Source organism: Doryrhamphus excisus, chromosome 23 (genome assembly GCF_030265055.1).
Source record: "Doryrhamphus excisus isolate RoL2022-K1 chromosome 23, RoL_Dexc_1.0, whole genome shotgun sequence".
Classification (NCBI taxonomy): domain Eukaryota; kingdom Metazoa; phylum Chordata; class Actinopteri; order Syngnathiformes; family Syngnathidae; genus Doryrhamphus; species Doryrhamphus excisus.
In genome coordinates this window covers 8882393-8908100 of record NC_080488.1, presented here as the reverse complement: position 1 = coordinate 8908100, position 25708 = coordinate 8882393, and positions in this window count along the sequence as shown.

Genomic DNA, 25708 nt, shown 5'->3' with positions numbered 1-25708 from the left:
TTTAAGCTTTAACATGAACATTAATCAAACGTAATATTTTTTTCTGGGTACATGATACCATAAAGCATCCATATCAAAAACTTACCATTTCCACACGGACAGGGAGGATAACTATTAACAGTTATTTAAGCTTTAACATGAACATTAATCAAAAGTAATAATTTTTTCTGGGTACATGATACCATACAGCATCCATATCAAACTTTAAACTTTCATATCAAGGCACAACATATGCACAAGGAATATTCCAATTAGTAATTAAAAGTACCCTATACCTTGTTTGTCCCCTGATGGTGATACTACAAAGGCAATCATTACCTAACATTGCATGCGAGATATCGTACCTCGGCTTTCATTTTCCACCGTCACACCCCCGGGTCGCTTTTAAACGGCATTTACCACCTCTGAAGTTGAGCTCCAGTCCAGCAGTCGCTCTCAGCGTGGGGTGACTGAGCAGGTTAATTGCCGAATTTTGATTGTCATGCAGTAACAGATGAAGGTAGCAGAGGAAGTACGGCACTAACAGATTGCCATTTATTGCTCGCGACGCTCTGCTGAGGCGTTATGGTGTCAGAGAGGAGAGATTTTAATCACAGAGGTATGTAATGACAAATCTACATAACATGGATGAGTAAAAATTATAAATGAACTTCTGCCATCCGAACAAATACCCTGCATGTACTGCGGGCGCGTGTCAATGAATTGCACCATCATTTAAAGGAAGATTTTCCCGCTGTGCAGCAGGTGGAGTGGTTGGCACCGGCAGATAGACAGTTGGCCGATTTTTATTTTTGCAAAAATAGAAAGTTCTTTAACACGCACTTCCATTTCCGTTTATACCAGGGGTCTCAAACATGCGGCCCGTGGGCCGAATGTGGCCCGCAGGACACTAATTTGAGGCCCCCGTCTTGATATGAAAGTTTAATGTTAGTGCGGCATGCGCAAGTTTGATATTACGTTTGATTAATGTTCATGTTAAAGGTTAAATAACTGTTAATAGTTATCCTCCCTATCCGTGTGGAAGTGGTAAGTTTTTGGCTATTTAAGTTTAAAGGAAATAACTTGAAGGCTACCGTTTAGGTCGCTAGCTCTCTAGTTAGCGAGTTAGCATGTGTCTCAAGACCCTGCAGTTGCGCAATATGTTGTAAATAAAAAAAGGCCGCGCAAGTTTGATATGGATGCTGTATGGTATCATGTACCCAGAAAAAATTATTACGTTTGATTAATGTTCATGTTAAAGGTTAAATAACTGTTAATAACTGTTATCCTCCCTATCAGTGTGGAAGTGGTAAGTTTTTTGTTAATTTTAATCTGAAAAAAATAATTTGTCCACCCACCAACCATATGTGGTTTCTTAAGTTTTTATTATTTGCTGTTTTATTATTATTATTATTATTATTATTATTATTATTATTATTATATTTATTTATTAAGGTTGATTGATTTTCTTTATTCTTGATTTTTTTATTATTTTTCATCTTATTTTGTGCTGAAAAATAAAAAGTTAGATATTTGAGAACAGTGGAATGTTTTATCAGAGCTTTTCTTGTAGAAAATTGGAACCAAAGCAAAGTTTTTTTTAATTTTTTTGTTTTTAATAAATGTGTTTTTTTTTTTTTGTAAAACCTGATGCGGCCCAGTCTAACCCAGACCCAAGCTCCAGTGGCCCCCCAAGTAAATTGAGTTTGAGACCCCTGGTTTATACATTTATTACATGAACAGGCAACTGAGACAGTTGTTTTGCAAATGTTCATACTTCATGTTTGAAGACTAGAAACAAAGTTATCGTATCAATGATGAAGTATCCTCCGAGCGTTGCACCTGTCAGTCATTGACGACATTAAGGAAATTAATATTACATCACATCATTTTAAGATTAGACATGATTTTTCATTGTTGCTGACGTCTAGGCCCTCGTTATATTTAATGGTGTGAGTTATTGCCTGCCCAGAGCCTTGTAACTCACAGGACGCAGAGCATGGAACATTTATAGACCCTTCAGTCGCTAGGCAGGCCGAGGCTGACTTGTGCAGGAAGCAGGGCATAAAAAAATATGACAATAATTCTCATTGTGGTGCAAGCACTGTAGTACCTGAATTTAAAAATGCTCACCTTGAGATGGCATGATCATTTTAATCATTTATGGTCATCATTAAATTTTGTTTGTGAATGGCTGTTTTGAAAAGTATATAGAAATTGCATAAGTTGTTATCAATAGGTTTGGTCTTATTACACTTTTTTGTCATCACGGTTGCTTTGCTAAATTGAATTTAATATTACGGTCTTTTGCTCCACATCTGCTCCATCGAAACCAAGTTACTTCTATGTTACAAGAAAGTAACCTCCCATTTAGCAAGTTTCTTTGTCTATAATCTATAATCTAATATATTTGTCTATAAAAAAAACGCATTTATTAAAAACAGAAAAATATACAAACCTTTTCAGTGCTTTGGTTCCGATTTTCTATAATAAAAGCGCTAATAAAACATTCCACTGTTCTCAAATATTTTGATTTTTATTTTTCTGCACAAAATAAGATGAAAAATAAATCAAGAATAAAGAAAATCAATCAATCAGTAATAAATAAATATAATAATAATAATAATAAAACAGCAAATAATAAAAACTTAAGAAACCACATATAGTTGGTGCGTAGACAAATTATTTTTTTCAGATTAAAATGAACAAAGCATTATTAGAGCCCTGTAGACATGACAAAACACGACTATAGTCACATTTATACTTTTTTTATTTACAACTTATTGCGCAACTGCAGGGTCTTGAGACACATGCTAACTCGCAAACTAGAGAGCTAGCGACCTAAACGGTAGCCTTCAAGTTATGTCCTTTAAACTTAAATAGCCAAAAACTTACCACTTCCACACGGATAGGGAGGATAACTATTATCAGTTATTTAACCTTTAACATGAGCATTAATCAAACGTCATAATTTTTTCTGGGTACATGATACCATACAGCATCCATATCAAATTTGCGTGTGCCGCACTAACATTAAACTTTCATATCAAGGCGGGGGCCTCAAACTAGTGTCCTGCGGGCCACATTTGGCCCACGGGCCACGTGTTTGAGACCCCTGGTATATCTGATCGCCGCTTTTGTTCTTGACACAAATGATGCGTGCAAACCAATCTTTGCATATCTTGAAACAGACCAATCAGAATCGTTTATTTAGACCGCGGTCCGTAGTCAAAAACTTACCACTTCCACACGGATAGGGAGGATAACTATTAACAGTTATTTAACCTTTAACATGAACATTAATCAAACGTAATAATTTTTTCTGGGTACATGATACCATACAGCATCCATATCAAACTTGCGCGGGCCGCACTAACATTAAACTTTCATATCAAGGCTGGGGCCTCAAACTAGCGTCCTGCGGGCCACATTTGGCCCGCGGGCCCCGTGTTTGAGACCACTTGTCTACAAGCGTGTGTGTTGATTGTGAAAGGAACCTTGCAGAAGTCTGGAGTCCTCGTTTGAGCACATTTTGAACAATCAAAAAGCAATTTGCCCTTGGTGGGAGTAAATAAGTAGCTATGGCTATTGTTCACGTTCACATTCAGGCTACTCCCACTAAACGTGTCCTTTTAAATGAATAATATTCTCCAATAGAACGGAATAGATGTTTATTGGAGTGATACCTGGACCACAGTAACTGAGGAGACACTCATATCATATCTATTGGTCTGATTTGAGAAATTATTTTTAGACAAGACAGTATGTGGGTTGCATGGTGCCGCACGGCTGCCTTCAGAGGCGTCGAGGTTCATATTTTGGCTCACACCTCTACAGTATATATGGAGTTTGGATTATTTGTTCTGCCCATGTTTGTGTTTGGTTTCCTATCACACTCCAAAAACATGTTCAGTAAAAAAAACGTTGGTATTTTGTCTATTTATATTGTGGATCAGCGGCACGGCGGTCGAGTGGTTAGCGCGCAGACCTCACAGCTAGGAGACCAGGGTTCAATTCCACCCTCGGCCATCTCTGTGTGGAGTTTTGTATGTTCTCCGGTTTCCTCCCACATTCCAAAAACATGCTAGGTTAATTAGCGACTCCAAATTGTCCATTGGTATGAATGTGAGTGTGAATGGTTGTTTGTCTATATGTGCCCTGTGATTGGCTGGCGACCAGTCCAGGGTGTACCCCGCCTCTCGCCCAAAGACAGCTGGGATAGGCTCCAGCACCCCCCACGACCCTCGTGAGGAAAAAGCGGTAGAAAATATATGAATGAATGAATTCTAGTTTTATATGCATTAAATTCTTATAAATGATAAATGAAAAACAAGGATGCGACTTTTCCCAAAGACTAATGTGGCAGTGAGATCAACACCATCTTTTCTGTTTTGTAGTAACTTTCTTGAATTCCACTAATGTGTCTCACTTTTCGTGGTTCCATTTCAGATTACTGGAGTTGAGGAACACAATTGATTTCAGAAAATAACTCATGGCAAAACAGGAAGGTGGTGTTGAATAGGACGGCGTTGATCTCGCTGCAACATTGTGTCTTTGGGAACAGTCAAGAATCACATCATGTATTTCAAATTGTTTTCTGCAGTTTTGGAAATTAATTTTACTTTAGGGGTTTTATTAGTGGTCTAGTGGTTAGCGCGCAGACCTCACAGCTAGGAGACCAGGGTTCAATTCCACCCTCAGCTATCTCTGTGTGGAGTTTTCATGTTCTCTCCTGGTACTCCGGTTTCCTCCCACATTCCAAAAACATGCTAGGTTAATTGGGAAGAGATGGCTGAGGGTGGAATTGAACTCAGGTCTCCTAGCTGCGAGGCCTGTGTGCTAACCACTCAAACACCGTGCAGCCGGTGGAGAATAATTAACACCAAATACACAACTTTAGTGCCACAAGGTATGCTGGGAAGCCGGAGATCCTCACAACCACGCTGTATAAGAGGAAGTGATTGCTTTCACCATGTTGTACTGAACAGCCAGTACAATAGTTTTCTACATTTTTCTGATAAAACAAAACTCACAAAGCTAAAGAAAAAGCAAACACCCTTGTGGAGCCCTTTGAGAAAATGACTTAGCAATAATTTTTATTTTTTTTTTATAGTGATGTGTTTGTGATGCAGCCTCCAGACCGAAACTAACGTGTTCTATGCAAGCCAAGAGTCCTGCCGTCTCGCAGCTTGCCAGGAGTGTTATGAGACAAGGATGCTGTGCGTGACATTCCGGCTCGCTCCGTTTCCATGGATACCACACCTGATTAGACGGCGAGTCATGCACGTGCGATTGCGAGAGCAAGACAAGCAAACCTCTGTTAAAAGTCAAGACAAGACGTCCTACATCAAGGTGTACCTTATCTGCCTACAAACATCTAATTGTCCTCCAAAGCAAAGAAATGTAAACTTTACTTCTACCGACATTCCCACTTTGGTTGCTGATCACATGATCCATTATATCAGGGGTCTCAAACACGCGGCCCGCGAGCCAAATGTGGCCCGCAAGACACTAGTTTGAGGCCCCCGCCTTGATATTGCGGCCCGCGCAAGTTTGATATGGATGCTGTATGGTATCATGTACCCAGAAAAAAATTATTACGTTTGATTAATGTTCATATTAAAGGTTAAATAACTGTTAATAGTTATCCTCCCTATCCGTGTGGAAGTGGTAAGTTTTTGATATGGATGCTGTATGGTATCATGTACCCAGAAAAAATTATTACATTTGATTAATGTTCATGTTAAAGGTTAAATAACTGTTAATAGTTATCCTCCCTAGCCATGTGGAAGTGGTAAGTTTTGGGCTATTTAAGTTGAAAGGAAATAACTTGAAGGCTACCGTTTAGGTCGCTAGCTCTCTAGTTTGCGAGTTAGCATGTGTCTCAAGACCCTGCAGTTGTGCAATATGTTGTAAATAAAAAGAGTATAAATGTGACTATAGTCGTGTTTTGTCATGTCTACAGGGCTCTAATAATGCTTTGTTCATTTTAATCTGAAAAAAATAATTTGTCTACCCAACAACTATATGTGGTTTCTTAAGTTTATTATTTGCCGTTTTATTATTATTATATTTATTTATTACTGATTTATTCTTGATTTGTTTATTTATTTTTCATCTTATTTTGTGCAGAAAAATAAAAATTAAGATATTTGAGAACAGTGGAATGTTTTATCAGAGCTTTTATTGTAGAAAATCAGAACCAAAGCACTGAAAAAGTTTGTATATTTTTCTGTTTTTAATAAATGCGTTTTTTTTTTGTTTTTTTTGGAAAACCTGATGTGGCCCAGCCTTGCCCAGACCCTAGCTCCAGTGGCCCCCAGGTAAATTGAGTTTGAGACCCCTTCACTATATAGATCACCATTTTCCCTCTTTTATTTTTATTTTCTATTTTCTTCCCACATTGACGGGCAGCATCGTCTCTGCTCAGCATGCATGCAGTGGACAACACCAGGAGCTCCCAGAGATCCATAATCCTCATACAGGAGCCAAGTGGATGGCCTTAATGATTTCCATCTCGTCAATGAGCACCTCTCTGATTTAAAAATGAGAAATTTGAAGCCCTGTTGGAATTAGCCCACACCGGCGCCACATTCAGCACTCCTCTCTCAATCAATACTCATTGACTTGGGCAAGTAGGTGCTTCATCATTTTTAATCAGCGCTAATCAGACATCTTGTCCATTCTGCTTACAAGAGGGCAAAATTGAGTCTCCCAAGTTCAAAGTTCTCATTTGGACATTCGGATTCTCTTATATAATGTAATTGTGCTGTTAATCCAATAGTTATTTCAATGCACAGAGGAGATAAATTGTGATTAATAAACTATATTGACTGTTCGGAGGCCACTTTATCAGATAAAAAGTAGCCTATTATTGTGCAAATACATTAAAATGTTGCTTTTAAAAGAACCAACTGAGGGAGTTGAATGCCTTGCGCAAAGACACTTAGGCAACTCACACATTAAACAATGCAAATGTATGTAAGTGTTGTGCAAACGGCCTCATGTGAGTTCATAAAAGATGAAACCGTTTTTTCCCAGCAAACGTAAGAACTATTATGATTATTATAATTATTATATTAATGCTAATTATTATATTAATTATATATAATATTATTGTTATATTTGCATATTTTGCATAATAATAATAATATAATAATTATTATTTTAATTTTATTGTAATTATTATAATATTTTATTATTTTTAAAATATTTAAATATAAATATAAAATAATAAATAATAATAGCAGATTGCATGACAATTTAATAATAATAATAATAATAATAATAAGTGTTACCGTTCAATTGCTTAAATCTGTTGGATCCACATTGGGTGTGTCATGGGGGGCCCCCGTTCTTCATCGGCGATATAGTTGTGTAATGAGAACCCACGAAACAGACACGGTCACCCCCTGACTGGGCCCCTCATACATCATTAATGTTCCCACATCATAGTCCTGATAATTACCGAGGACGTGAATGTCACCTCAGTCGCACCTTCCCTATAGAGGATGACAGCGTAAAGGTCTGCGGTCGGCAGGATGTGCCACGAGTGCGCTATAGGTCGCACGTGTTGCTGGGCACGCACGCATTCCGACTGTGCCCATATTTGAAAATGGCGGATTTTACCCAAAGTGAAGCATACGTTGCTACTTATTAAAAATACAACACGTGGGACATTTAATTTTTTTGGCTTTGCTCCAGGAACCCTTTTTCACAGACACTATCATTAATGTGGATTTTCAAAATAAGGGCATTTTCTATAATAATAATCAATTTTTTAAAAACACTAGTGTCAAATGATGAAAATGTTTATCACCGCTTTCATTATTAAACACCATTTCTGAAATATGTCAATTTCTACCATATTTTTTGAAATATATATAATTTTTTTTAGTATTAACGGCTTCAAATGAACTAAAAAGATAAAAGATAGCACAGGTCTGAAAATCCATTTACCCAACAACCGCTTTACCTGATAGTAGCAGAACATTTGAATCGCACTTTAACCGCGTTATTATGCGCAATAAGGGGTTGCGTTCAAAGACACCACGTCCTTTCAGTTGAATTCACACGGTTTGAGTATTTTCTGGGATTTCCCAGCTCACAGTTTTTTTTTCCTGAGCCGCCTCTTTCATGTGCACAAAAGGACACAGATTGTTCCATCGTTATTGTTAAACTACAATTGTATGTGTTTGAAGCCGGGGAAGATTGATTTGAAAGATACTTGGTCAAATCTGCATGTTATGAGGATATAAAATCACTGCGTTAGAGTCCATTCAGTGATTGAATGAGATATGTGACCTCTAAAATTTTCATTTTTGGTTGAAAGAGCTCATCAGGGAAGTGTTATGATATGAATATTGCACTATATCTTTAATTAAAGCCGGGCTAAACAAGTATGCCTCCTGGATATGAAATACTTATGAATAAAAGTTCATATTTTTTTGACAAAATCTTAAATCTAACAATGTATTATATTATCTTTCTGATGGGAAATATTTTCCATTTCAACTGACAAGCCCGTTTCCCCATTTTGAAAAGAAAATCTCAAAATTACAGTTATGGTATACCACAAGGCTCCGTTTTGGAACCATTATTTTATGTATAGTTGTCTCCCGTTTATTGTGATTAATCGGTTACAGACCTGACCACAGGCCTGGAATGGTGGCCAGCCAATCACAGGAGCACATATAGACAAACAACCATTCACACTCATATTCATACCTATGGATATTTGGAGTTGCTAATTAACCTAGCATGTTTTTGGAATGTGGAAAACCGGAGAACCCGGAGAAAACCCACGCATGCACAGGGAGAATATGCAAACTCCATACAGAGATGGCCGAGGGTGGAATTGAACCCTGGTCTCCTAGCTGTGGGGTCTGCACACTAACCACTCAACCACCGTACAATACAATTTTTAACATTATTAGAGCCCTCTATATATGAAATAACCCCTGTCGTCACATTTACATTTGTATTACTGAAGACATATTAGACATAAATAAGATACACAGACTCACATATTAGCAGTTCCTTGAACACATCTTGGCATCGTGATGTTGCGTTGGAGACCCCAGGCCAGAAAAAAGTACGTTAGAATAGCTCAGCATAAACAATCACTCCAACAACGCAAGGACAGAACTTGAACTAAAGGGAAAGACAACTCAAATTAGCACCAGGTGCAAGTGATCAAGGAAAAGCAAAGCAGGCAGACATAGGACAGGGCTAAAACAGGAAATACTACAAAATAAAGGCATTAAACAGGAACAGCAAAAAATACTTTTCTGTCGTGGCTGTTGTCTCATGAGTGTTTTGTTATGGTGGCTTTAGATTTGTATCCATTTAAGTAATCCATTTAAGGCATAAATAAAACAAGGCATATTCCCTAGGGGACCTTAGGGGACCTTAGGGGCCAATAGCACTTGTTAACAAATTAACAGTTAATTGGCATTGGTATCGGCCAATCTCACTCATGGATGATCAGTATTGGAATTGGCAACTAAACCACTGATTGGAGAACCCTAATTATAATGATTATTATATTATTATCATTGTGCCTGTTGTGAGATCATTTCTTCTTTTTTTTATTTTAGCTCATGAATTAGTTCATGGCTACACAGTGGACAAGTGGTTAATGTGCAGGCCTCGCAGCTAGAAGCCCCGAGTTCAATTCCACCCTCCGCCATCTCTGTTTGCATGCTCATGCGTGGGTTTTCTCCGGGTACTCCGGTTTCCTCCCACATTCCAAAAACATGCTAGGTTAATAAGCGACTCCAAATTGTCCATAGTTATGAATGTGAGTGTGAATGGTTGTTTGTCTATATGTGTCCTGTGATTGGCTGGCGACCAGTCCAGGCTGTACACCGCCTCTTGTGTGAAGACAACTGGGATAGGCTCCAGCACCCCTTGTGAGGATAGGCGGTAGAAAATGAATGAATAATTACTTTAGTAATAATTAGTGAATATGTATAATTTGCTTCAATATGCAAATATTTTGTACTAATGTTAAGCCACAAAACAGAGGTTATGTTTTATATGATGACTTTTATTTATTTTATTTATTATACTACAATGTATAGTCCGGAAAATATAATATTATAATTTTTTATTGCAATTTTTATCTCATTATTTGTATAGAAAATAAATAACATCCATTCATTTTCTACCGCTTTTTCCTCACGAGGGTCGCGGGGGTGCTGGAGCCTATCTCAGCTGTACATCCTGGACTGGTCGCCAGCCAGCCAATCACAGGGCACATATAGACAAACAACCATTCACACTCACATTCGTACCTATGGACAATTTGGAGTCTCTAATTAACCTAGCATGTTTTTGGAATGTGGAAGGAAACCGGAGTACCCGGAGAAAACCCACACATGCATGAGGAGAACTTGCAAAAGAGATGTCTGAGAGGTGGAATTGAACCCTGGTTTCCTAGCTGTGAGGTCTGCGCGCTAACCACTCGACCACCGTGCCACAAAATAAATAACATTAAAGTCATTATAGATGTGTCTGAATTGACCCACAGTAAATCTTTGCGTTTGATGTAACGGGAGCGCCTGCTGTATATTTTTATGATCACGTATTTATGAAGGAAATACGTCTTCTGCAGAAAAACGCAACATTTTCTGATTTTTTTTTCAAACAAAAATCTTTGTACAAGAATCAGGCCGCCTGCAGGTCTCAGGTTGTCAGCAGACAAAAAAGCAACACCTGCGAACACAAACACAGTTTGAGTGCAGGCTGAATCTTCATTTGGCCAATTATTCCGATGCTCCAAATTGCAGAGCCTGTCCGTCCAAAAAAGCCTCTTCCCGTGATTCCAACTTCCCTTTCCTTCGCCTTGCTCTCCGGAGAGATATTCAGCAGTGCTTCCAACCCCACTGATAAGACAGTTTAACTCACAATGAGCCTGTTTTGCCTCAACACATTTCTTCCCACACATCTTCCAGCGTTGTGGGTTTTATTGATCGCTATCCTCCCAGGAGTGTTGGTGCCTACACTGGGCCACTCAGCAGAAGACGTGTGGACCGTTGATGGTTGTTAGCCCCACTGGCTTCTCTGTCTCGTAGCTTTGCATGGTGCCAGCCTCGGTAGATGGCTTTCTGCTTGTTAGGGGGCCACCCAAAATAGAGGAGGCACTTTTTTTTTTTTTTTGTACATGGCTGGATGATTTAGCCTGGCATGAGTTTACGAGCTGCCAAGGTTTATAGCTAAGTGTACGTATGTCTCTATTATGTGGAACCGTGGGATTTGGGATGGGCTGGTCTCAAACGTGTCTTAAAAGAAGACATGCGGTGTAGTTCAGCGGCACAATGTTTTGATTTGAGGAAGGCCCTAATATTTCCCCCGGTGGACGGCAACCACGAGGGGGAGGTAAGGAAGACGTCAAGACACAAGTCTCTAAGGAAATGCTGGCAGGTCTGTACTCGTGAATTAATTGGGGCTAACAATAATAACAATGTCAGAAGTGTTTTCATATAAAAAATATATATCATACTTTTTATTCAAAAATATATAAAACAAAAGTTCAGGGTTTTTTTTTTCATCTAAAAACAAACCAAAGTTTAGGTCTTTCATTTATACTTTGTCACCTGAAAAGAGCCAGCATAGAGTAGTTACTTCCTGCTTACAGTTAAAAGACCGAAAATACAGTAGTTACTGAGGACCTAATGAGAAGAGTAGTTACTGAGGACCTCATGAAGAAGTAATGGGGTACTAATGAGTGGAGTGGTTACTGAGGAACATAGGCACATACATTTTGAGTAGTTTCTGATGAATTAATGATGAAGTCATGAGGTACTCATGAGTAGAGTTGTTACTGAGGAACATAAGCACATACATTTAGAGTAGTTACCGATGAACTAGTGAAGAAGTCATGAGGAACCCATGAGTAGTTACTGAGGAGCGAAGACACATACATTTAGAGTAGCTACTGAGGAACCAATGAAGAGGCAATGAGGGACTGATGAGTAGAGTTGTTAATGAGAACATAAGCACATACATTTAGAGTGGTTATTGAGGAACCAATGAAAAGGTAATGAGGGACTGATGAGCAGAGTTGTTACTGAGGAACCAAGGGACATGCATTTAGAGTAGTTATTGAGGAACTAATGAGTATAGTAGTGACTGGGGAACTAATTTAGAGTAGTTACCGAGGAACTATGTCATCTAAATTTAGAGTAGTTATTGAGGAAGTAATGGGCATGCATTTAGAGTAGTTATTGAGGTACTAATGAGTAGAGTAGTTACTGGGGAACTAATTTAGAGTAGTTACCGAGGAACTATGTCATCTAAATTTAGAGTAGTTATTGAGGAAGTAAGGGGCATGCATTTAGACTGGTTATTGAGGAACTAATGAGTAGTTACTGGGGAACTAATTTAGAGTAGTTACCGAGGAACTGTGCCATATAAATTTAGAGTAGTTATTGAGGAAGTAAGGGGCATGCATTTAGAGTAGTTATTGAGGAACAAATGAATAGAGTAGTTACTGGGGAATAAATTTAGAGTAGTTACCGAGGAACTATGTCATCTAAATTTAGAGTAGTTATTGAGGAAGTAAGGGGCATGCATTTAGAGTAGTCATGAAGGAACTAACGAGTAGAGTAGTTACCGAGGAACTAATTAAAAAGTAATGGAGGGCGAATGAGGAGAGTAGTTACTGAGGAACTATGGCGTCAAAATGTTGAGTAGTTACTGAGGAACTTAGGGAGATGTATATTTAAGGTAGTTAACAAGTAGAGTAGTCACTGAGGAACTAATGAAGAAATAATGGGGGCAAATGAGGGGAGTAGTTACTGAGGAACCATTGCACCTACATTTTGAGTAGTTCCTGATGAACTAAGGGGCATATATTTAGAGATGTTATTGTGGAACTAGTGCACATACATTTAGAGTAGTTACTGCATAACTAATGAGGAAATGATGTGTAGAGTAGTTACATTCAAGAACATCACTGAGCAGGGAGAAGCAGAGTTTCTTTTTCATGTGTACTCTGTATTAAATATCAACTCTACATTGGACAGAAAAGTAAAACAGCACCATCTGCTGGATTCGCGGGGTCAATGCCTCCACTGCAGCATCAAACATGACATCATAACCACTGATTGAAATGGACTTGCCTAAATTTTTAAATTATCAGTCTGACTTTAGCTTGTGTTTATTTTCAGTACCTTGTTAGCGAAATAGCAGCACATCTGCCTTTTGAAAGTACAGCTTGTGCACAATTAGTCACCTCAGCTGCACAGCAACAAAGAGCTGGCAGGCAGAGGTCGTATAAATAACACATGAAGAGATAATTGCTGCAGGTTTGTGCAAAATAAAGACCATTGCAGCAGCGAATGGTGATAAGTGGAACTTGAGTATATCGTTTGACTTGGCGGTGCGTCAATCACTCTGGGGAAATATAAGATACAGGTGAAGCGACAGCAGCTTTGATTTATCTCTGCATCATTTGTTTTATCAATACTCAGGGGGGTGTCTCATTATAATAAATAATAATAATAATTAAACAATAACTGAAAAAGAACTCAATCATTTTGTTGCATGCATGCGTTTTCTTGTCTCTTGCCCCCAAACAGGCATGAACAGGCTTCATAGAACAATAGCGAACAGAGTGAGACCTCTTGTCAGTCACACTATGGTTTTATCTCTGCACTAATACTACCAATATCTGTACTCTATTTATTAATTAATTGTATTTTTAGAGATTTTTAAGATTGAAATATATAAATATGCCCTGTGATTGGCTGGCCACCAGTCTAGGGTGTACCCCAACTCTGGCCCGAAGACAGCTGGGATAGGCTCCAGCATCCCCTGCGACCCTCGTGAGGAAAAAACGGTAGAAAATGAATGAATATATAAATAGGAAATTTAGCAATTTGTACTTTTGCTCCAAAGTTTCTTGGAAACTACAAAGCAGATAATTATAAGCAGCTGGTGGTAAGTGTTACAAAACCTTTGGCTGCAATATATTAGTGGAGAATTAAGTGATGAGCACGGGTTCATCGGGACATTGCAGCCATGGAGAAAAAATATCAGGGAAATAAATAACATTTAGTTAATTTTAAATGTGTAGAAATATGAGAAATATTATATTGACTTTCCTGAATAAACCAAGCATTTGGTATGTAGTATCAAGCTTAGCTAACCCGTGCGCTATTTACACAGAGCATAAAATTCATATTAACCTTGTTAATTCTCTCAAAATATGTGCACATAATGATTGGCTACAAAATTAAGCTGCAGTAAGAATTTCACGTGACGCATTCTGATGCTTTACAAACCTGTGATTACCACGGGAAGATGCTCCTGAGATGCGTTTATAATGCGGGATTTTTCACCTAAAGCGTTTTTGTTTCCTTTGTTTTGGTATATTTGGTGATGATGAGGATGGTGGCGATGACGCGGGATCATCCGTTTACTGTAGGGGCATCTTGAACAACGAAGAGAACAGACTGGTAAACAAGTTAAAGTGCACTGCTTGTGCAAATGATGTCTCATGATACTCGCATATGAATGCATTCATGAATATGCATAAGTCACTTTAAGAGCACAGCTGACACTTAAAGACCAATGAGCAACTTACTTATATTAATATTTTTGCTTGTATGATATTTGTATTCTCCACTAAATTAATACTTTTTATCGTTTTTTTTTTTCAGTTTTTATCTGATATAGTCTTCTGAGCAGTGCTGGAGCCTATCCCAGCTGACTTCAGACGAGAGGCGGGATACACCCTGGACCGGTCACCAGCCAATCACAGTGCACATATAGACAAACAACCATTCACACTCACATTCATACCTATGGACAATTTGGAGTCGCTAATTAACCTAGCATGTTTTTGGAATGTGGGAGGAAACCGGAGTACCCGGAGAAAACCCACGCATGCACGGGGAGAACATGCAACCTCCACACAGAGATGACGCAGGGTGGAATTGAACCCTAGCTAGTAGCCTAGCTGTGAGATATGTGCGCTAACCACTCGACCACCGTGCAGCCTTGCTTAACAAAGTTAATACATTTAATATTTTTGTAGTTAGATAATGAAAAAAAATTTTTTAAACATTTTTAGAGCCCTGTAGACATAAAATAACAACCCTATAATCACGTTTACACTACTATTAATCATTGTTTTGCATTACATTGTGCACCTCTTATGCTGCAGGGACTTGGGAAGGCTGCTATCTAGTAAGCTAGCAAGCTAACCAGCTGGCCTTAAATGTATTTTTTCTAAATGAAAGAAGCCAAAACCTACCACTTCCACACGGAATGAGGCAACAATGATTTGCAGCCTTGTACTACATATCACTTTTCAATATAATTGACTGGTAATAGACAATAGCCTACCATGAAGCAGCAATCATTTATTTTCACGCATATACTATCATAAACACTGGGATGCCCGGTGGGATACATGGTTGTTGCAATGGTTTAAATCATGCTTTATTATGTTATACCATAGTTTAAGTAATATGAACTCAAATCTGAGTTGTTACTTGACATAATTGTACATTGTGCAGCATCGTTATCAAACCACACCATCACAAGAATACTCAATTTTCCTTTTTTGACCCTAAAGGGAAACAGAACCAGTACATTAAAGATGCAACATGTGAGTTATGAACTATTAATGCTTGCAGAAAAATATGCAGTATTTGTCTGAAGTACATTCCCAATTAGATGTATTTTCATTGTTTAAAATTCAATGAAGATCCTATTGGTTAGTATTATAATAAACAAGGTCAGGCAACACCTCCTGAAATGAGCCTCTTTGGGGCGAGAGGCGGGGTATACAATGGACTGGTCGCCAGCCAATCACAGGGCACATATAGACAAACAACCATTCACACTCACATTCATTTGGAGTCGCCAATTAACCTAGCATGTTTTTGGAATGTGGGAGGAAACCGGAGAAAACCCACGCTTGCACAGGGAGAACTTGCAAACTCCACACAGAGATGGCCGAGGGTGGAATTGAACCCTGGTCTCCTAGCTGTGAGGCCTGCATGCTAACCACTGGACCGCCGTGCCGCCCTTGAAGCATCTTCATTCATTCATTTTCTACCGCTTTTTCATCACGAGGGTCGCGGGGGTGCTGGAGCCTATCCCAGCTGTCTTTGGGTGAGAGGCGGAATACACCCTGGACTGGTCGCCAGCCAATCACAGGGCACATATAGACAAACAACCATTCACACTCACATTCGTTTGGAGTCGCCAATTAACCTAGCATGTTTTTGGAATGTGGGAGGAAACCGGAGTACCCGGAGAAAACCGGTGGAATTGAACCCCGGTCTCCTAGCCGTCAGGTCTGCGCGCTAACCACTCGTACACCGTGCCGCCCTTGAAGCATCTTAAAGTAGTTTATTCTGTCATCTCATGTTTGTTCATTATTTCTACAGTATTTCCAAACTAAGCAAATATAAGAACATCTCTATTCGTTTTTATAAGCATGCCGCCACATCTTTCATATTCAGTTTTCCCTACAATGAAAAAATAAGCTGAGGATTCTAATTAATTTAATTTTGGAAGAGAGAAAAGCTTTGGAAATAAGGAGCTGCTGTTGGCATTTTTCTAGCCCATTGATTCCTTGTTACTGCGGCACATTATGGCCCCCCGGATGCTCATAAATCAATTCATAGCCTTTTGTCCTCTTACAGAAGATTGTCTTCACTCTTGGCTGTAAGATGGCAGAGGTGACGAGGATCTTTTGTTGCAACACGAGGCGCAGGGCAGCGCCTCGAACCCACCACCAAAAATGCCTGCAGAATGTATGTGCTACCTGCCGGGCGGCTAAGTGAGCATTGGCTGACATCCAGGCGTCGAGTTTTGCAACGTAGGGGATCCATCTATGTCTTGGAGAGCGGTACACATGCATACACTGTACCATGGACTCTCAGTGTGGACAGGAATGACAACAGTGGGAAGTTTTCACACTCACATTCATACCTATGGGCAATTTGGAGTCGCTAATTAACCTAGCATGTTTTTGGAATGTGGGAGGAAACCGGAGTACCCGGAGAAAACCCACGCATGCACAAGGAGAACATGCAAACTCCACACAGAGATAGCTGAGGGTGGAATTGAACTCCGGTCTTCTAGCCGTGAGGCCTTGCATGCTAACAACTCGTCCGCCGTGCAGCCTTCTCAAGGGATAATGCAATAGAAATGAAACTTACATATATACAGTCATCCCTTCCCTCGTTTATCATAGATTAATTTGTTTTAGACAGGACCGTGATATGTGAATTTCCGTAAAGTAGCATCGCAAGCTACCGAACAAACTAGTGAGGCTCTCCAATTAATGTCATCCAAAGAGTTTCAAAGTGGAAAAGAAGGACAAAGTAACAAGCAAAAAAAAAAAAAAAATACCACTTCCACACGGAATTGGAGAACTTTTTATATCACTCATGTCATGGCTGACAAAATATTGAAAACCAATTTATATGTCGTATTCTGTCCACTCGGCGTCTGTAATATTGTCCGACACAACACATTTCCCCTCCCATTCCTTGTGGAAGTGGTTTCTGACTTTTGTTATTGAGGTGAGAAACACTAATTAATTCAAGAAATGAAGAGGCGGTGAGAGGCAGGGTACTGGACTGGTCCAGCTGACTGGTCGCCAGCCAATCACAGGGCATATATAAACAAACCATTCACACTCACATTCATACTGGACCTTCTAGAACAGGGGTCTAAAACACGCGGCCCGCAGGACACTATTTTGAGGCCCCGCCTTGATATGAAAGTTTAATGTTAGTTTGATATGGATGCTGTATGGTATCATGTACCCAGAAAAAATTATTACGTTTGATTAATGTTCATGTTAAAGGTTAAGTAACTGTTAATAGTTATCCTCCCTATCCGTGTGGAAGTGGTAAATATTTGGCTATTTAAGTTTAAAGGAAATAACTTGAAGACTACCGTTTAAAGGTCGCTAGCTCTCTAGTTTGCGAGTTAGCATGTGTCTCAAGACCCTGCAGTTGCGCAATATGTTGTAAATAAAAAGAGTATAAATGTGACTATAGTCGTGTTTTGTCATGTCTACAGGGCTCTAATAATGCTTTGTTCATTTTAATCTGAAAAAATAATTTGTCTACCCACCAACTATATGTGGTTTCTTAAGTTTTTATTATTTGCCGTTTTATTATTATTATTGTATTTATTTATTTATTATTGATTGATTGATTTTGATTTTTCATCTTATTTTGTGTAAAAAAATAAAAATTAAGATATTTGAGGAACAATGGAATTTTTTATCAGAACTTTTCTTGTAGAAATTTTTTTTAATTTTTTTGTTTTTAATAAATGTGTTTTTTTTGGAAAACCTGATGCTCCAGTGGCCCCCAAGTAAATAGAGTTTGAGACCCCTGTTCTAGAACTAATTAATGATACTTGAAAACCAAATACTGCAGGATCCTGACAAGACTATGCTTATAAGTACATTAGTATTATTCTACACACCACATGTGAGGATGAAGAGTAGCAGTGTGCAGACAGAAAGAAGTGATGCGGTCATAACAGAAAACCAAGAAGAGGAAAAACAAGTCTTTTTTTAAACCGCGGTTGTTTACGGCTGGTTTGCACGTGCATTGTGTGTGGTCATTGGTCTGATATGAAGAAGACCAGTGAAGCAATTATTTACACACAAGAGCTTAACGTGACATAAACTTATCTCTTTTCTAGTGAAAATACTAAAAAGTGCATTGGCAGGGTGAGAGTAAAAAAAAAAATAAAACGCCACCAATTAGGACAGTAAGACAATGAAAATCAAAGCAAGCCATATTTACTTTCTGTTATGGTTTGTGAATTCAATCAAATTTCCCCTAAACCAGGGGTGGGCAAACTTTTTGACTCGCGGGCCGCATTGATTTAACAAAATTGACGGGGGGATTATGTAGTATTTTACACGTAACAGTCCATTTTTACACCTATATTTTTACACATATTTTACATGTAAAAGTGTCATGCAATCTGCTATATGTGCACTTTGAAATCATTTATTTGATGTAAAGTGTGTTATAAATGTATTATTATTATTATTATTATTGTTATTTTTATTAGAATTATTATTATTATTAGTTATAGTAATGTTATTATAGTATTATTATTATTATTTTGTTAATAATAATAATATTACTACCATTATTATATTAATATTATTAACAACAATATTAATATAATAGTATTATTATTATTATTATTATTGACAACAACATTATTATTATTATTTGTATTACTATTATTGTGCTTGTGCTCCTTTTTCCAGGAGTATTTTGTAATATTACTACCATTATTATATTAATATTATTAACAACAATATTAATATAATAGTAGTATTATTATCATTATTGGCAACATTATTATTATTATTATTATTATTATTATTATTATTATTATTATTATTATTATTATTATTATTATTATTATTATTATTATTATTATTATTATTATTATTATTATTATTATTATTATTATTATTATTATTATTATTATTATTATATTATTATTATTATTATTATTATTATTATTATTACTACTATTACTATTATTGTGCTTGTGCTCCTTTTTCCAGGAGTATTTTGTAAACAGCAGACCACATCAAATAACGAAATTGATAAAGCAGCTACCTCAACCATCAAAAAGTTGGCTCAAGCCACGATGCCAGGTTGTATGTTGAGTTTAAATGAAATACTTTGGAAAAAACAGGCGGGCCATATTGAAACACTTGGCGGGCCGGATGTGGCCCCCGGGCCGTAGTTTGCCCACCCCTGCCCTAAACTGTAAGAGTCCTGGTGGTTTCACATTGCCACATTCAGCCCCGACATTGCCCCGCAGCAGCAGGAGGAGATTTCTCAGACAGTTCTATGTAGCTGGGACTTGCAAGGGTGTGACAGCCCCGCAGACACTGACGTGGGGAAGGTGCCGCCGAGCGCTGAGAGGTCAGCGAGAGCCAACCGTAGCCTGACAACAGCCTGGGGGCACAGCTGTAGGCACACCTCCAAAGGTCACCCAAGCCTGCCTTGCACAAGCCATCAAACTCTGCACACGACGCCCATAAAATCCTACATGACATTGGCCATTTTTTTTTGGGGGGGGGGGGGTGATGAAAACCATAATCTTCTTTTGTCTTATGTGCAAGTTTCTAAAGATATTTTAATGGACAAAGTGACATCTGCACAATGTTATCATCAGCCAATTTGATGCCGCACTTTATGGCTCATTACAAGTCCAATGGACTCTCAATGCTTGTTTGATTACTGGGGAGGTCACACACAGGTTCAGTATTTGGACAATTTTGAACCAATCAACAAAAAACAGTCAGTCAGTGCCTCAAATGTATACAGCAATCTAGAGCATCCCAAAAATGCTCAATATTTGTGCCATCAATAAACTGTACCAACCGTACGCTATGGTAGTATACCCTTAATGCCACTATGGGCCGACCCATCCGGATTACCAATGTATTTTCTTGTGTTCTTCTTTGACCAAGACCAAACAAAACCAATTCCAAAACTAATACCAAGACCAAGACCAAGACCAAGACCAAGACCAAGACCAAGACCAAGACCAAGACCAAGACCATCATCAATGGACAATGGACCTCGGGATCTTGAGATCCTCAAGATCTCGAGGTCCATTGTTCATCCAAGACCGAGATCAAGACCAAACAAAACCAAGGCCAAGACCAAGACCAAGACCAAGACCAAGACCATCATCTCCTGTTGCAACATGATAATGCACGGCCCGACACTGCAAAGAACAAAGATCAGAACACCATTCCTGTAAGATGGAAACGTCCCAGTCAGATCCCACACCCCGCCACAATAAAAGGTCACCCAAAAATTGACAGTTTTACTGTCTTTTGGTTTGTTTGTTTTTTTTGGTGGTGGGGGGTGGTCTTGGTCTTGGATGAATCCCGAGGTCCCGAGGTCCATTGTTGTGCCATTCATCCAGGACCAAGACCAAGAATAATACCAAGACCAAGACCAAGACCAAGACCAAGACCAAGACCAAGACCAAGACCAAGACCAAGACCATCATCTCCTGTTGCAACATGATAATGCACGGCCCGACACTGCAAAGAACAAAGATCGGAACACAATTCCTGTAAGCTGGAAACGTTCTTGGTCTTGGTCTTGGTTTTGGTCTTGGATGAATGGCACAACAATGGACCTCGGGATCTTGAGGATGGACAACAATGGACCTCGGGATCTTGAGATCCTCAAGATCCTCAAGATCCCGAGGTCCATTGTTGTGCCATTCATCCAAGACCAAGACCAATACCAAGACCAAGACCAAGACCAAGACCAAGACCAAGACCAAGACCAAGACCAAGACCATCATCTCCTGTTGCAACATGATAATGCACGGCCCGACACTGCAAAGAACAAAGATCAGAACACAATTCCTGTAAGCTGGAAAAGTCCCAGTCAGATCCCACCCCCCACCACCAACCCCCCCCCCCCCAAAAAACAGTAAAACTGTCAATTTTTGAGTGACCTTTCATTGTGGCCAACCTAAGGCACATCAATAATCATCTATAATCTCCAATCAATGTCTCCATATGTCACACCATTGAACTGGATGAACGATAACATTTTAAACTAACACTGATTTCGGCCATTTTAGTTGGCTGTTTGTGTCCAAAAAAGTTTTACAACTTTGAGTTGTCTAGTTTCTGGTCTATTTTGCAGATTTATAGATATTAGATGTATAAACATATTAAAGGGGACCTATTATACTAATTTTTCGGCCCTTTGTATTGAGTTGTGGACTCCTATAGAGCAGCTAAACACAATAACCAGCACAGAAAGCTTTCTAGTTCTTCCAGAATCTGCACCTATTCGAGCTGTATTTCTTTGGATTTTGTGCTTCCTGTAAAAAGGGTTTGTTTTAATGTATTCCATCCCCCCCGGTACACCCATTGTGGTTGGTCACACTCCCAAGTGCAAAGAAGGTGCTAAGAAGGGTTGCTAACTTGGATGATAAAAAGGAATTATGGCTTTCCTTTAAACCCAACAAAACACTTTTTACGAGCAATGTAAAAAAAAAAAAGTAGCCACGCCCATAGGAATCCTGTCTCTCTGTGATGTCACAAAGGAAGAGTTTTGTAAAGCCCTCTGAAACTGAGGGTTTTGAACCATCCCAAACTTTTTTCAGGGTTCACTTCCAAACCTCATTATCTGAAACTTTGGCATCATTAAACACGAAAAAACAACATTCTAAGTACATTTATAGGTCAGAAAAGTGGAAAAAAACACAACATATTTGTTCAAATTGGGTGTCCATTCGAGTGGAGTTTTTTTTTAAAGTAAATTCTTCCTCTTGTTTCTGGCCTCTGAGGAGTCGAGTTAATTTGAGCAGCTGGAAAAGAGTGTGGCAGTACGAGCAAAGGATGAAAGGTTAAGTAGATAATGTGCTGGCTGTGCCAAGCTGTCATCTACTGCTTCTACACGTTGTTTGTTTTTAGCTTTTTTTTTTTTCCTAATAGGCCTTTTCACTCTCAGTCATTTTCCACCCCTGGCAGCGCTGTCGGTGCCCGTCACCGTTTCACGATGAGGCTGAGATCACCAAGGCCAAGGGCATGCCCGTCTGCATGTGACTTTGCTGTCAGCATTAATGCATTCAGGGCAGCGCTACATGCTTTTTCAGGTGTGCACTGTCAGCAGATTGTAATCTAATCCAATCTGGTATTAAAAGACTAACTTGACACTTGACTTCATCTAAAAAAAAACACATGGTACTGAGGTATAAAGTGATTACAGGACGCATTGGAAGTGGTAAAAATAACTTTTTAAGATAGTTTGGATTTTTTTACATTAAGTCGTATGATGTCACTATTAGCAGTGTAGTGCATTAATAGTGATTTACCCCCCTAACTTCATCCCATTACATTTTGGTGCATTAAAATATACCTTCAATGCATCACTTTACGCACGCTATACTGTACGACAGGGGTCTCAAACTCAATTTACTTGGGGGCCACTGGAGCTAGGGTCTGGGTGAGACTGGGACGCATCAGGTTTTTCACAAAAAAAAAACGCATTTATTAAAAACAAAAAAAATTTAAATAACTTCGCTTTGGTTCCAATTTTCTACAAGAAAAGCTCAGATAAAACATTCCACTGTTCTCAAATATCTTACTTTTTATTTTTCTACACACCATACATACCATACAACATCCATATCAAAAACTTACCACTTCCACACGGATAGGGAGGATAACTATTAACAGTTATTTAACCTTTAACATGAACATTAATCAAACGTAATAATTTTTTCTGGGTACATGATACCATACAGCATCCATATCAAAAACTTACCACTTCCACACGGATAGGGAGGATAACTATTAACAGTTATTTAACCTTTAACATGAACATTAATCAAACGTAATATTTTTTCTGGGTACGTGATACCATACAGCATCCATATCAAAAACTTACCACTTCCACACGGATAGGGAGGATAGCTATTAACAGTTATTTAACCTTTAACATGAACATTAATCAAACGTAATAATTTTTTTCTGGGTACATGATACCATACAGCATCCATATCAAAAACTTACCACTTCCACACGGATAGGGAGGATAACTATTAACAGTTATTTAACCTTTAACATGAACATGAATCAAACGTAATAATTTTTTCTGGGTACATGATACCATACAGCATCCATCAAACTTGAGTGGTAAACTTTCATATCAAGGCGGGGGCCTCAAACTAGTGTCCTGCGGGCCACATTTGGCCCGCGGGCCGCATGTTTGAGACCCTTGCTGTACGACTTCATGCTTTTAGACTTCCTGCTTAGCTGTGGAGCTCGATTACATGCTCTTATAAAAAGAGAAAAAAAATGAGTCCTGTTATATAAGCTTCCACTGTACTACGTATGGCTCCATGAATAATCCACTGATGGGACTGAAGGGGAGATTACATTTTAAATCTAGTCTTAAGAATTGCAATCAATGACACTCTCTGAGACTCGGCACCGTGAGTTGTTGATGAAGGGTGTTTACAACAAGGACACACACACATACACACACACACACACAAACTCATCCATTACTGATTGAACAATATCAAGGCTTCAGTCAACAATGCCTCTCTTAAAGGCACACTTCACTCCTCATTCGTCAACCTGTCGTCATACATCGACTTCTCGCTGAAAAGTACTTTGAGTAGTCACCAACGCGCCTCTTACATCTGAGTCACGACTCATTCAGTGAGTGTTAAGCACTCATCTACGGCCGCTCATTCACATGAATGGTGTCACCTTCAAGTGAGAAAGTGAATTTGGGAGAAAATCAATATGATAAACTGCGACTTGTTTTGTCCTGAAATTGTTTCAGTTTGGAAATCGATACAGGAGCCGGAGCCATTCATCACTGTACCAGAAAAGTGGGCACCCCCGGGAAAACGTTCAGGCCTCCATATGTGATGCTGCAATGGGTGATGGCGGAGTGGAATAAAGATAAAGTAAATAAATACACATAATACATAGAAGAGGGATTTTACAGCCTTTGCAGGTTTACTCTCTGAAGGCTCACGTCCAGGGTTTTATCAGAGTGTGACAGACACAATAAAAATAACCTTCACAGTGGGGGGGGCTGCTCGCATTAATACAGAACAGCAGGCATCTGAGCCAGGTCATTAGAGGCTGCTGACAGTGGCGTCATGACAACGGGGCTATATGGCGCTCACGTGGAACAATGTGCGCCATGTTCCTTGGCTGACCTCTACGAAGCATCCTCGTGTTTCTCCTCATTAGGATGAAAGACAAGCGAAAGCGGTACTCTTAACGAAAAAAAACTCTTTATAATTACATTCTACTGCTTTCATTTATGTGTAATTATGTTTTGTATTCATATTTCATGACACAAAGTATTAGGACACCTACAGTAAGTGGTACAATATGATGGACTGTGTTTGCCCTTTTATCCAGTTCACAGTTCCACATGTCCAAAAGGAGTAGGAAGAAGCAAAGCTTATTAAATCCTACCCCTCCATCTGGTACTTTTACAATGAGTAAATGTTACATTTGTTCACTTCCTGCTTTCCATAATACAGTTTAAGGTTTTTTCGTTTTTTTTTAATAATGCACCTCGTACCGAACGTGGCCCGCAGGACACTAGTTTGGGGCCCCCGCCTTGATATGAAAGTTTAATGTTAGTGCGGCCCGCGCAAGTTTGATATGGATGCTGTATGGTATCATGTACCCAGAAAAAATTATTACGTTTGATTAATATTCATGTTAAAGGTTAAATAACTGTTAATAGTTATCCTCCCTATCCGTGTGGAAGTGGTACGTTTTTGATATGGATGCTGTATGGTATCATGTACCCAGAAAAAAATATTACGTTTGATTAATGTTCATGTTAAAGGTTAAATAACTGTTAATAGTTATCCTCCCTATCCGTGTGGAAGTGGTACATTTTTGATATGGATGCTGTATGGTATCATGAACCCAGAAAAAATTATTACGTTTGATTAATGTTCATGTTAAAGGTTAAATAACTGTTAATAGTTATCCTCCCTATCCGTGTGGAAGTGGTACGTTTTTGATATGGATGCTGTATGGTATCATGTACCCAGAAAAAATTATTACATTTGATTAATGTTCATGTTAAAGGTTAAATAACTGTTAATAGTTATCCTCCCTATCCATGTGGAAGTGGTAAGTTTTGGGCTATTTAAGTTTAAAGGAAATAACTTGAAG